Source organism: Tupaia chinensis, unplaced genomic scaffold (genome assembly GCF_000334495.1).
Source record: "Tupaia chinensis unplaced genomic scaffold, TupChi_1.0 Scaffold000287_1, whole genome shotgun sequence".
Lineage (NCBI taxonomy): Eukaryota > Metazoa > Chordata > Mammalia > Scandentia > Tupaiidae > Tupaia > Tupaia belangeri.
The window spans coordinates 747,100-757,574 of NW_006159771.1; the positions used below are offsets into that span (position 1 = coordinate 747,100).

General features: G+C 48.1%; 1 pseudogene; it reads left to right on the forward strand.

Moving 5' to 3' along the window:
* Window positions 1–3,685: 3,685 nt before the first annotated feature.
* LOC102487260 (phosphatidylethanolamine-binding protein 1-like) lies at window positions 3,686–4,528 on the forward strand (annotated as a pseudogene).
* The last annotated feature ends 5,947 nt before the right edge of the window (window positions 4,529–10,475 follow it).

Consider the following 10,475-nt stretch of genomic DNA (forward strand, 5'->3'; position numbering starts at 1 on the left):
TGCAAGGGGAGCGGAGGCATGGGGCCGTGCATGTCACCATGCACATTCCAGCCCCTGCCAGCCCTACCCAGGCTCCAGGTGGGCTGGGAGACATGCCACAGCCCTTCCCGGGCACCTTGCTGCCCAAGAGCAGGTCCTGGGGAGGGCTGCAGACCTGGAGAGTGTTCCCTGTCGTTGCTGTGGACTGGCCTGGCCCCGATGCTTAGCGCTGGCAAACACTGACCCGGGCCAGATCCCAGTGCCAAGTTCCATGGGCTTGACTGAGGCAGAGTGAGCCAGATAGGATCTGAGGGCCGGCTCCTGGGAACGGGTGGGTGCCCGCCCTGTGTTTGTACCGGCTTCCTGCTCCCAGGCTCTCGTCGTCTGGCGAGCTGGGTGCGGCCGCAGTCTGAGCCTGGCAGGGAGGTGGGGGGTCCTCACCCAGCCCTCCTGGTGGACTCAACACGCTGGTTACGCTCAGCACAGGGCCCTGGGCAACAATAACATCTAAACTAGGTGGGTTCGGTGGGTGACAAGGCCCCAGTACTCTGTGTCTGCTATTGGGTGGGCAGAGGGCAAAGAGGCTCACATCAGTGTGATTCACGTTAGCGTGTGAGCACGGAACTAGATGCAGCAATTGCCAGACAGGTAGACGGAAACAGGAAGGGGTCCAGCAGGTGGTGTGGTGGTTAAGGCACTGGATTCACACGTGGCCGATCGCGGTTCCAGTCCCAGACCTGGCAACTTGCTTTCTCTGGTGAATACCTATGCCCTACAGCAAATTAAAAGTCATAATCGATCAAATTAAATAAATAATTCATTTTTTTAAAAAAGGAAGGAGACCAACAGGTGGCATGGTGGTTAGAGTGCTGGACATTCCCACATGGCTGACCATGGTTCAAGTCCCAGACCTGGTGGCTTGCTTTCTCACTCTTTCTCTTTCTCATTCTCTCTGATCAAACTGGAAAGTTATAATAATAAATTAATTAAATTGAATAATTATGAAAAAATAAATAAATGAAAAAAGGAGGGACCAGCAGGTAGCCCAATGGCTCCGTTGCTGGAGTCCGATGTAGTTGACCACAGTTTGAGTCCCGGACCCAGTGGCTTAAACTCACGCCGGGTGCGTGTGCATGCATGCCCAAGATCCCAAGAGGCGAATGGAATTGCAGCATGGCCATCACCCTTGGGGGGTGATTTCTCGCTTTCTGTCTCTCTGTCTTTCTGGCAAGTGCACACACCCTATAGCAAAAACTTCTCCAAATAAATAAATAAATAATTTTTTTTTAAAATAAAGAAAGAAGGAAACGGAATAAGGAAAGAAAGGGGTCTGATGCCAGCAGAGTAAGGTGGGCTCACATGGTTCTGGAATTGCTTCAGGGACTTCCCTAAGCACGCCAGGTACACACATGTCCATGATCTGGAACAGATTATGGAATGAAGACCCAGCTGGGTGCCTGTCTCTCTCTTTCTCTCCCTTCTTCATGGAAGAAAGAAAGAAGTGAACTGAGAGAAAGAAGGAGAAAGAGAAAGGAAGAAGAAAAAAGAAAGAAACACATGCAGAAATTAACCCAAAATAAGACAATGGAGGAGTGGGTGGGATGTTACAAATAAATCCAAATAACTGTCATCACAAAAAATGTAAAGGGACCAAATGTTCCAGATAAAGAAAAGGATTGTCACGTTGTAAAAAATACAAACAAACAAACAAAATTTCACCTTTATACAATGACAGGAGATCCTCCTAAAAACAAAATTTGAAGTTCAGGGACCAGCAGGTGGCGTGGTGGTTAAGGCGCTGGACACTCCCACATGGCCGACCAGGGTTCGAGTCCTGAATCTGGTGGCTTGCTTTCTCACTTCCTCTCTCTCTCTCTCACTCTCACCCTCTGTCTCTCTCTGGTCAAATTAAAAAAATAAATGAACGAATAAGTAAAAAATAAAATAAATAATTATTTTTTAAAATTTTGAAGTTCAGAGAGAGAAAAACAGCACTCTGAAGACTAACAAAGAGAAAACACGTTCGCTGTGTCAATATCAGATAAAATAACATGTAAGGCAACAAAGCCCATTTTGTCGGAAATACAAATAGAAAGCCAAGCTTCTGGAAATAGCAACAAGAAAAAAAGAGAGGACTCACGAATAAAAAACACCAGGAAAGAAAAGAAACTTCACCGTAAATGCATCAACAAGTGATCGGAAACGAGGTTATTATGGCAACTTTATGCCGACCCATTTGAAAACAGGTGAACTGAATAATTGCCCGGGAAAACACAGTTTTCCAGAATGGAATCCAAAAGCAATTTAAAAACTTAAGTTGTCTTACAACCAAATTACAGAAGTGCAATCTGTCATTTAACACGTTGCCCTTCCTCCCCGAAAAATGTTCAAATAGCTTTGTGAGCACACTGTGCTTTTCGAGAGACGAACGATTTCAATCTGGGACAAACCATTTCGGAGAATAGGAAAGGAAACCCTCCCACTTCATTTGTAAAACGCCAACCTTCCCTTGATACACACGCTGAACAAACACAGGATAAAGAAGGGAATTACTGGTAAGTCTCCCTCTTGAACATAGATGCAGACCGAATCCAATAAGCGATGACAGAGATCAGTTGGGGCCTGGCAGTTGGTGTGGTGGTTGGGGTGCTGGATCTCAGAGGGCCGACTCCACGGTTCAAGTCCTGTGTGTGTGTGTGTGTGTGTGTGTGCACGTGTGTGCCCAAAATTTCAATAAAAAAATGGAGGAGAAGGGACTGTGGCATGGCTATCTGCCAGGGGAGTGATTTCTCACTTTCCCTCTCTCGCTGTCTCTGGCTAGCTGAGGACAGTGGTGAATGACAATGTCTATCTCTCTGTCTCTGTCTCTCTTGCTCATTAAGAAAATAATTTTTTAAAATAAAAATAAATTTAAAGGGACCAGCAGGTGACGTGGTGGTTAAGGTGCTGGACACTTCTTATGGCCAACCACGGTTCAAATCCCAGACCTGGTGGCTTGCCTTCCCTCTCTTTCTTTCTCTCTCTCTGTCTCCCTCTGGTCAAATTAAAATAAATGAATAAATAAATACACTTTAAAATAAATAAATAAACAAATAAATTTAAAGACATTGAAACTCTCATACCACCCTCACAAGAATCAATTTTGAGTGATTAAAGACCTAAAAGTAAGGTCAGCAAAAGGCACAGCGGTTACGTCATTGGGCTCCCACATGGCCGACAATGGTTCAAGTCTCGGACCCAGTGGCTTGAAACTCACACCAGGCACGTGTGTGCATGGCCACAATCCCAGGAGGGAAATGGAAGAAGGATTGTGGCATGGCCATCGCCCCTGGGGGATGACTTCTTACTTTCCTTCTCACTGTCTCTCTCTCCGTGTCTCTGTCTGTCTCTTTGTCTGGCAAGCACACATGACCTAAGGCAAAAAAACCCTTTATTAAAAAAAAAAAAAAAAAACTAAACTAAAAAAATACTAAAAGTAGGGACCAGCAGGTGGCATGGTGGTTAAGGCACTGGACTTCCACATGACTGACTGTGGTTCAAATCCTGGACCCGGCGGTTTGCTTTCTCACTTTCCTTCTCTCTGTTCAAATTAAAAAATGATTAAAAAAATAAATTATTATTACAAATAAATAAAAATAGGGTCCCTGCCACCCCCAGCTAGTTGGCAGATGCCTACGAGATGGTGCGGTAGGCTTGCACCTGACTTCCTGCCACACTCACGGCTGTATACCCCACTTGACCCCGCCATGCCGGAGGATCTCAGCAAGTGGTCCAGGCCCCTGAGCCTGCAGGAAGTGGACGAGCGGCCTCAGCACCTGCTGCAGGTCACTTACGCCGACGCAGAGGTGGACGAGCTGGGCAAAGTGCTGACGCCCACCCAGGTGAAGAACGGCCCCGCCAGTATTACAGGGGTCGGTCTTGATTCCGGTAAACTCCACACTCTGGTCCTGACAGACCCCGATGCTCCCAGCAGGAAGGATCCCAAATACAGGGGACGGCCCCATTTTCTGGTGGCACAGTGCTGTCCGACTATGTGGGTTCTGAGCCTCCCAAGAGCACAGGCCTCCGCCACTCTGGCTGGCTGGTTTACGAGCAGGCCAGGCCGCTGAAGTGTGATGGTCCCATCCTCGGCAACCGAGCTGGAGATCACCATGGCAAGTCCAAGGCGGTTGGGAACCAGCAGTTAGCGTAATGGCTATGTCGCTGGACTCCCACGTAGTCGACCGCGGTTCGAGTCCCGGACCCGGTAGCTTAAAACTCACGCCAGGCGCGTGTGCGTACGTGCCCAAGATCCCGAGAGGAGAATGGAGGAGAAGGGATTTTGGCGTGACCGTCCCCCCTGGGGGGTGATTTCTCGCTTTCTGTCTCTCTGTCTCTGTCTGGCGAGCACGTGCCCTACAGCAAAAAAAAAAAATCTCTCCAAAAAACAAAAAAGGTGGCATCCTTCTGCAAGAAGTATGAGCTCGGCCCCCCGGTGGTTGGCACAGGCTACTGGGCAGAATGGGACGACTATGTGCCCACGTTGTATGAGCAGCTGTCCGGGAAGTAGGGGGAGCTCGAGACGGGCCCTCCGACCTCCCGCGTAGTGTTCTCCAGGTCAGCGACGCTTGTAGATTGCTCCTTCCCCCCAGTCCGTCTGCACAGGTGGAACCTGAGCAATCAGTGTTTTAGGGTGACTTTTCTCGCTGTCTGTCCTTCATCATTCTAGATAGTCACATACCCCAGTTTATGTTTAGATCAAATGTGAGGGTTATTTTCATATTATCATGGGGTCACGAATCTGTTAATAGAAAAATAGCAACCCAGACTTTAAAAAAAGAAGAAGAAAAAAGAATCCAGGTTAACACCAAAAAAAAAAAAAGAAAAAAAGAAAAGCAGGGGAGGCCCAGTCCTGCTTAGAACCTGTCAGGCCTAATTCTGGACCAGGTCCACAGAAACAAGAATCTTTTTCTTTTTCTTTTCTTTTTTATTTTTTTGGAGAGGGTTTTGCTATAGGGCGTATGAGCTCGCCAGACAGACAGAGAGAGACATAGAGACAGAAAGCGAGAAATCACCCCCCGGGGGTATGGCCACGCCACAATCCCTTCTCCTCCATTCTCCTCTTGGGATCTTGGGCGCATGTGCGTGAGTTTAAGCCACCGGGTTCAGGACTCGAACTGCAGTTGACTACATGGGAGTCTAGTGACATAGCATTACACTAACCGCTGGTCCCTGTTTTTCTATTTTTTAAAAATATTACTTATTTAATTCCATTTGTTACTATTATTAATTATTATTGAAAGAGAGAGATTTTGGCTATAGGGCACATGTGCTCATCAGAGAGACAGAGAGAAATCACCCCCCAAGTGGGATGGCCATGCTGCAGTCCCTTCTCCTCCTGTCTACTCTTGAAATTTTGGGCATGCATGCACACACACCCGGCGTGAGTTTCAAGCTGCTGGGTCCGGGACTCAAACCACAGTCAACTACGTGGGAGTCAAGCGAAGTAACCATTAACCACAATCAGCCATGTGGGAGTCCAGCACTTTCACCACCACGCCACCTGCTGGCCCCTGCTTCTCAATGCACAAATACATAATGACTTTCTCAATGACCCCATATATCACCTAAAATAACAACAGAAATGGAAATAATCCAGGGCTAGAATAAAAAAAGAACATTCCTGTGATACAGTAAAAATAATCTCTATGGGCCATTCCTACTCAAAGGCCACTCCCTCCGGGACCAGCAGTTAACGTAATGACTATGTTGCTGGACTCCCACGTAGTCGACACCCACGTACAGGTGGGAGTGTTACTCCAGCCCTGGGTCCGACAGCCCACACACGGCCCAGGCAGCCTGCGCCCTGAACCTTCAAGTCAGATTTGTTTTGATTGATTGATCAATTGATTGAAAGAGAAAGAGAGTGAGCCAGAGACCCAGGCAGCTCCCCCAGGGCCCCGTGGCGCCCCTCACGTGGTGTGCTCACAGAGGCCCCGGATGTCAGCCCTGCACCTTTCCCGTGAGGGTGCAGTCGCGACCACCCTACCACCACGTGGCCCCGCAAGCCAGATTCCTGAGTGATAAGGCTCTGGTGGGTGAGACAGCTCGCTTCTCTTACTTGGTGTTGTTTTGGGTAACCAGTTAAAAATCAGGGTTTGGGGACTAGCAGTTGGCATAACGGCTATGTTGCTGGACTCCCATGTAGTCGACAGTGATTTGAGTCCCAGACCTGGTGGCTTAAACCCATACCGGGCTCATGTGCGTGCGTGCCCAAGAGCCCGAGAGGAGAATGGAGGAGAAGGGATTGCGGCGTGACCATCCCCCCTCATCCATTAAAAAAAAAAAAAAAGTTTTTCTACCCATTTTCTACTGTACGACATGTTCCTGCATGCATGCCCAAGATCCCAAGAGGAGAATGGAGGAGAAGGGATTGCGGCGTGACCATCCCCCCTCATCCATTAAAAAAAAAAAAAAAAAAAAAAACAGTTTTTCTACCCATTTTCTACTGTACGACATGTTCCTCATCCTCTAAGACGCTTCCCAGGCCAGGGTGCTTACTGTGGCTGGACCCCCCTGCAAATAACACCCTGTGCCCTAGTATGTTTTTGAAGACCAGGAAACCACTTACCCTACATCTTATTTTTTATAGAATTATTTCATTTCAGAACCAGCAGTTAGCATAATGGCTATGTCGCTGAACTCCCATGTAGTCAACCGTGGTTCGAGTCCCGGACCCGGTGGCTTCAACTCACGCCGGGTACATGTGCATGCATGCCCAAGATCCCAAGAGGAGAATGGAGGAGAAGGGAATGCGGCGTGGCCATCCCCCTGGGGGGTGATTTCTCGCTTTCTGTCTCTCTGTCTCTTTCTATCTTTCTGGTGAGTGCACATGCCCTTTAGCAAAAACCTCTCCAAAAAAAACACAATTATTTCATTTCATTTATTATTATTATTTTATTTTTAAAGGAATTATTTATTCAATTTTATTTATTTATTCATTATTTTAGTTAGACCTGAGAGAGACAGAGAGAGAGAAAGAGAGAGAGAGAGAGAAGGAAAGTGAGAAAGCAAGCCACCATGTCCAGAACTCGAACCGTGGTTGGCTATGTGGGAGTGTCCAGTGCCTTAACCACCTGCTGATCCACCTGCTGATCCCCTATTATTTTAATTCTCAATAGGGCACGTGTGCTCACCTGGGAGAGAAGGCGAGAGAGTGAGAAAGCGAGAGAGTAAGCTGCCAAGTCTGGAACTCAAACCATGGGCTACCACGTCGGAGTCCCACGTCTTAACCACAACGCCACCTGGCATCCTCCACCTCTTCTTGTTAGCAGGACTCCGATTGATCCTTCGATGGTTGTGTCAGATATCCTGGGTGGCCAGAGAACTTCCATTAGATCCAAGGGTGAGCTTAGCTGGAGTATCCTCTGTGGCCGAGTTGGGGGACAAGAAACCACAGTGCTAAGGTTTGAATGTCTCCCCCAAAATTCATGTTAAGACTGCTTGTGCTGGGGGCCAGCCGATGACATAGCAGTTATGTCGCTGAACTCCCATGTGGCCCACTGCAGTTCAAGTCCCAGACCTGATGGCTTGGAACTCATGGCGGCCATGCGTGCATGAATGCCCAAGATCCCAGGAGGAGAGTGAAGGAGAAGGGCTTGTGGCTTGGCCATCCCCCCCAGGGGCATGATTTCTCATTTTCCCACTCACTGTCTCTGTCTCCCCACCACACACACACCCTGGTAAGCACATGTGCCCTAAGGCCAAAACCTCTTTAAAAAAACAAGGCTGTGATGGGATTAGGAGGGGGGAAACTTAATCTGACTATGGCGTTGAAAGGAGTGGCTGAGCCAACTCTGTGGCCTGGTGGTTAAGGCAGCTGGGTACCACATGGCCAACTCTGCAGTTCAAGACCCAGATCTGGCAGCTTGCAAAAATTGCCAGATGCATATTGTTTAAAGAAAAATAAACCAATTTTTTTTTGAGAGATTTTTGCTATAGGGTGCATATGCTCACCCAAAAGACAGAGAGACAGAGAGATAGAAAGCAAGAAATCACCCCCCCCAAGGGGGGATGGCCACGCCACAATCCCTTCTCCTCTTGGGATCTTGGGCACGCCTGCTCACGCCCCCGGTGTGATTTTAAGCCACCAGGTCCGAGACTCGAACCATGATCGACTACATGGGAGTCCAGCGACATAGCCATTATGCCATCTGCTATTCCCAATATAAACCAATTTAATAGAGTTTTAACAGGGCAAATCTTACCACAATTTAAATTGGGCCGTTGTCCCCGGACTTCCAGACGACTCCAGCCAGCCTTGTGGTCAACTTGACATTTAAGTCAGCGAAACAGAAAAATGATGTGTGTGGACAAGTGTCAAGGCCAGCAGGTGGCGTGGTGGTTGAGGGTGCTGGATTCCACATGGCCGACCGTGGTTTGAGTCCTAGACCTGGTGGCTTCTTTTTTGCTTTCCCTCTCTCTCTGTCTCTCTCTGGCCAGATTAAAATAAATCAATAAGTCAATAAAGTTGAATAGAAAAAGTCTTAAAAATAAAAAAGGAGGGGGAACCAGCAGTTAGCATAATGGCTATGTCGCTGGACTCCCACGTAGTCGACTGCAGTTCGCGTCCCGGACCTGGTGGCTTAAACTCACGCCGGGCGCATGTGCGTGCACACTCAAGATCCCGAGAGGAGAATGGAGGAGAAGGGATTGCGGCGTGACCATCCCCCTGGTGGGTGATTTCTCGCTTTCTGTCTCTAAGTCTCTCTCTGTCTGTCTGGTGGCTAAGGTCTATAGCAAAAACCTCTCAAAATAAAAAAATTTAAAAAATAAAAATAAAAAAGGACAAGTGTCATTCCAAAAAGTGTAAGCGAGAGAGTGAAGTAGAGAAATCATTGGTTACGTCGTAGGGAAGTCTGTCTGTATTAACACAGTTTAAAAGGCAGGATGGCTGTGATTGACTGTCACCTAGCAACCAGCTCAGAAAAGCAGCCTAACATGTCCGATTTCGGCCCACCCGTAGAAATCTGAGTGTTGGGGTACGTCAGCTGTTTTAGGCCCAAACAGTTTCATTTAATAATATGCATAAGCCCCCAAAATCCCAAAAGGAGGGAGAGAGGGAGACATGAGTGTGGCATGACATGCCTCTGGGGGCGCTTTCCTTCCCTCTCTGTGACTCTGGCAAACACATGCAAAAAAAAAAGAAAAGAAAAGGAAGCAGAGTGGAGGCCTCTGGGAGGAGATTAGGATTAAGGTCCTGGAGGTGGGGCCTCCATGCCTGAAGCCTCGTGGGTTTGTCAGGAGAGGGAAGGAGACAGAGACGCAGGGACACGTGACATCCTCAGGACCCCACCAACGAGAAGACTCTCAGCAGGGCTGCCCCTTGACTTCGGGCCTCTAAACCATGTAATTAAGTTTCCGTTCTCTGCTCTTGCAACAGAACAGTCTAGAAACCTGGGTCTTCGTGCCCTTCTCCTGCTGGGTGAGGGCCATACGGCTCCTTGCCGTTGCGATCTCCCCGTCCCTCGGAGTTCTCCTTTGGTTGAGTCTCGCGTTATTTCCTGAGATTTCAGGTGTCCTTGGTGCACGAGAGCAGGAAGAGCTGCAGCCATGCCACCTGGATTATTCCCACCCGCACCCTGCAGTGCTGAGCACACAGAGCTCTGTCCATCCAAGTCCATACTTGGCTAGATTTACACCAAAGAAAATCGTATTTTGAGTGATTGCAAGTGACAATGCATTTTTCATTTTGGTTCTCATGTGTTCGCTGCTAGTACATAGAAATAGTCATTGATTTTTTTTTTCTTTTTTTTTGGAGAGCTTTTTGCTATAGGGCACATGCACTTGCCAGAGAGACAGAGACAGAAAGTGAGAAGTCACCCCCCAGGGGAGATGACCACGCTGCCCAGGGGAGATGGCCACGCTGCAATCTCTTCTCCTCCATTCTCCTCTCGGGATCTTAGGCATCCGCGCCCAGCGTGAGTTTAAGCCACCAGGTCAGGGATTCGAACCACGGTCGACTACGTGGGAGTCCAGTGACAGCCATTACGCTAACTGCTAGTCCCTGAATTTTGTATGTTAATCTTTGATTCTTATAGTTTGCTGAACTCATCCATAAGTTCTAAAGCTTTTTAAAAAAATAATTCATGGTGGGGCTGGCAGGTGGTGTGGTGGGTAAGGGTGCTGGACGCTCCCACATGGCGGGCCACGGTTGGAGTCCTGGACCTGGAAGCTTGCTTTCTCACGTTCTCTCTCTCTCTCTCTGTCCCTCTCCAGTCAAATAAAATTAATAAATACATAAATAAAATTAAATTAAAAAATAATTCTAAAAAAAAAGTTCATGGACGACCAGGCAGTGGCATGGTGGTTAAGGAGGTTGGATCCCATATGGCCAACTGTGCAGTCCAAGTCCCAGACCTGGTGGCTTGAAAAACACACCAGGTGTATGTATGTACGTGCCATAAATCTCAAGAAGAGAATGAAAGAGAAGGGATTGCGGCATGGCCATTCCCCCT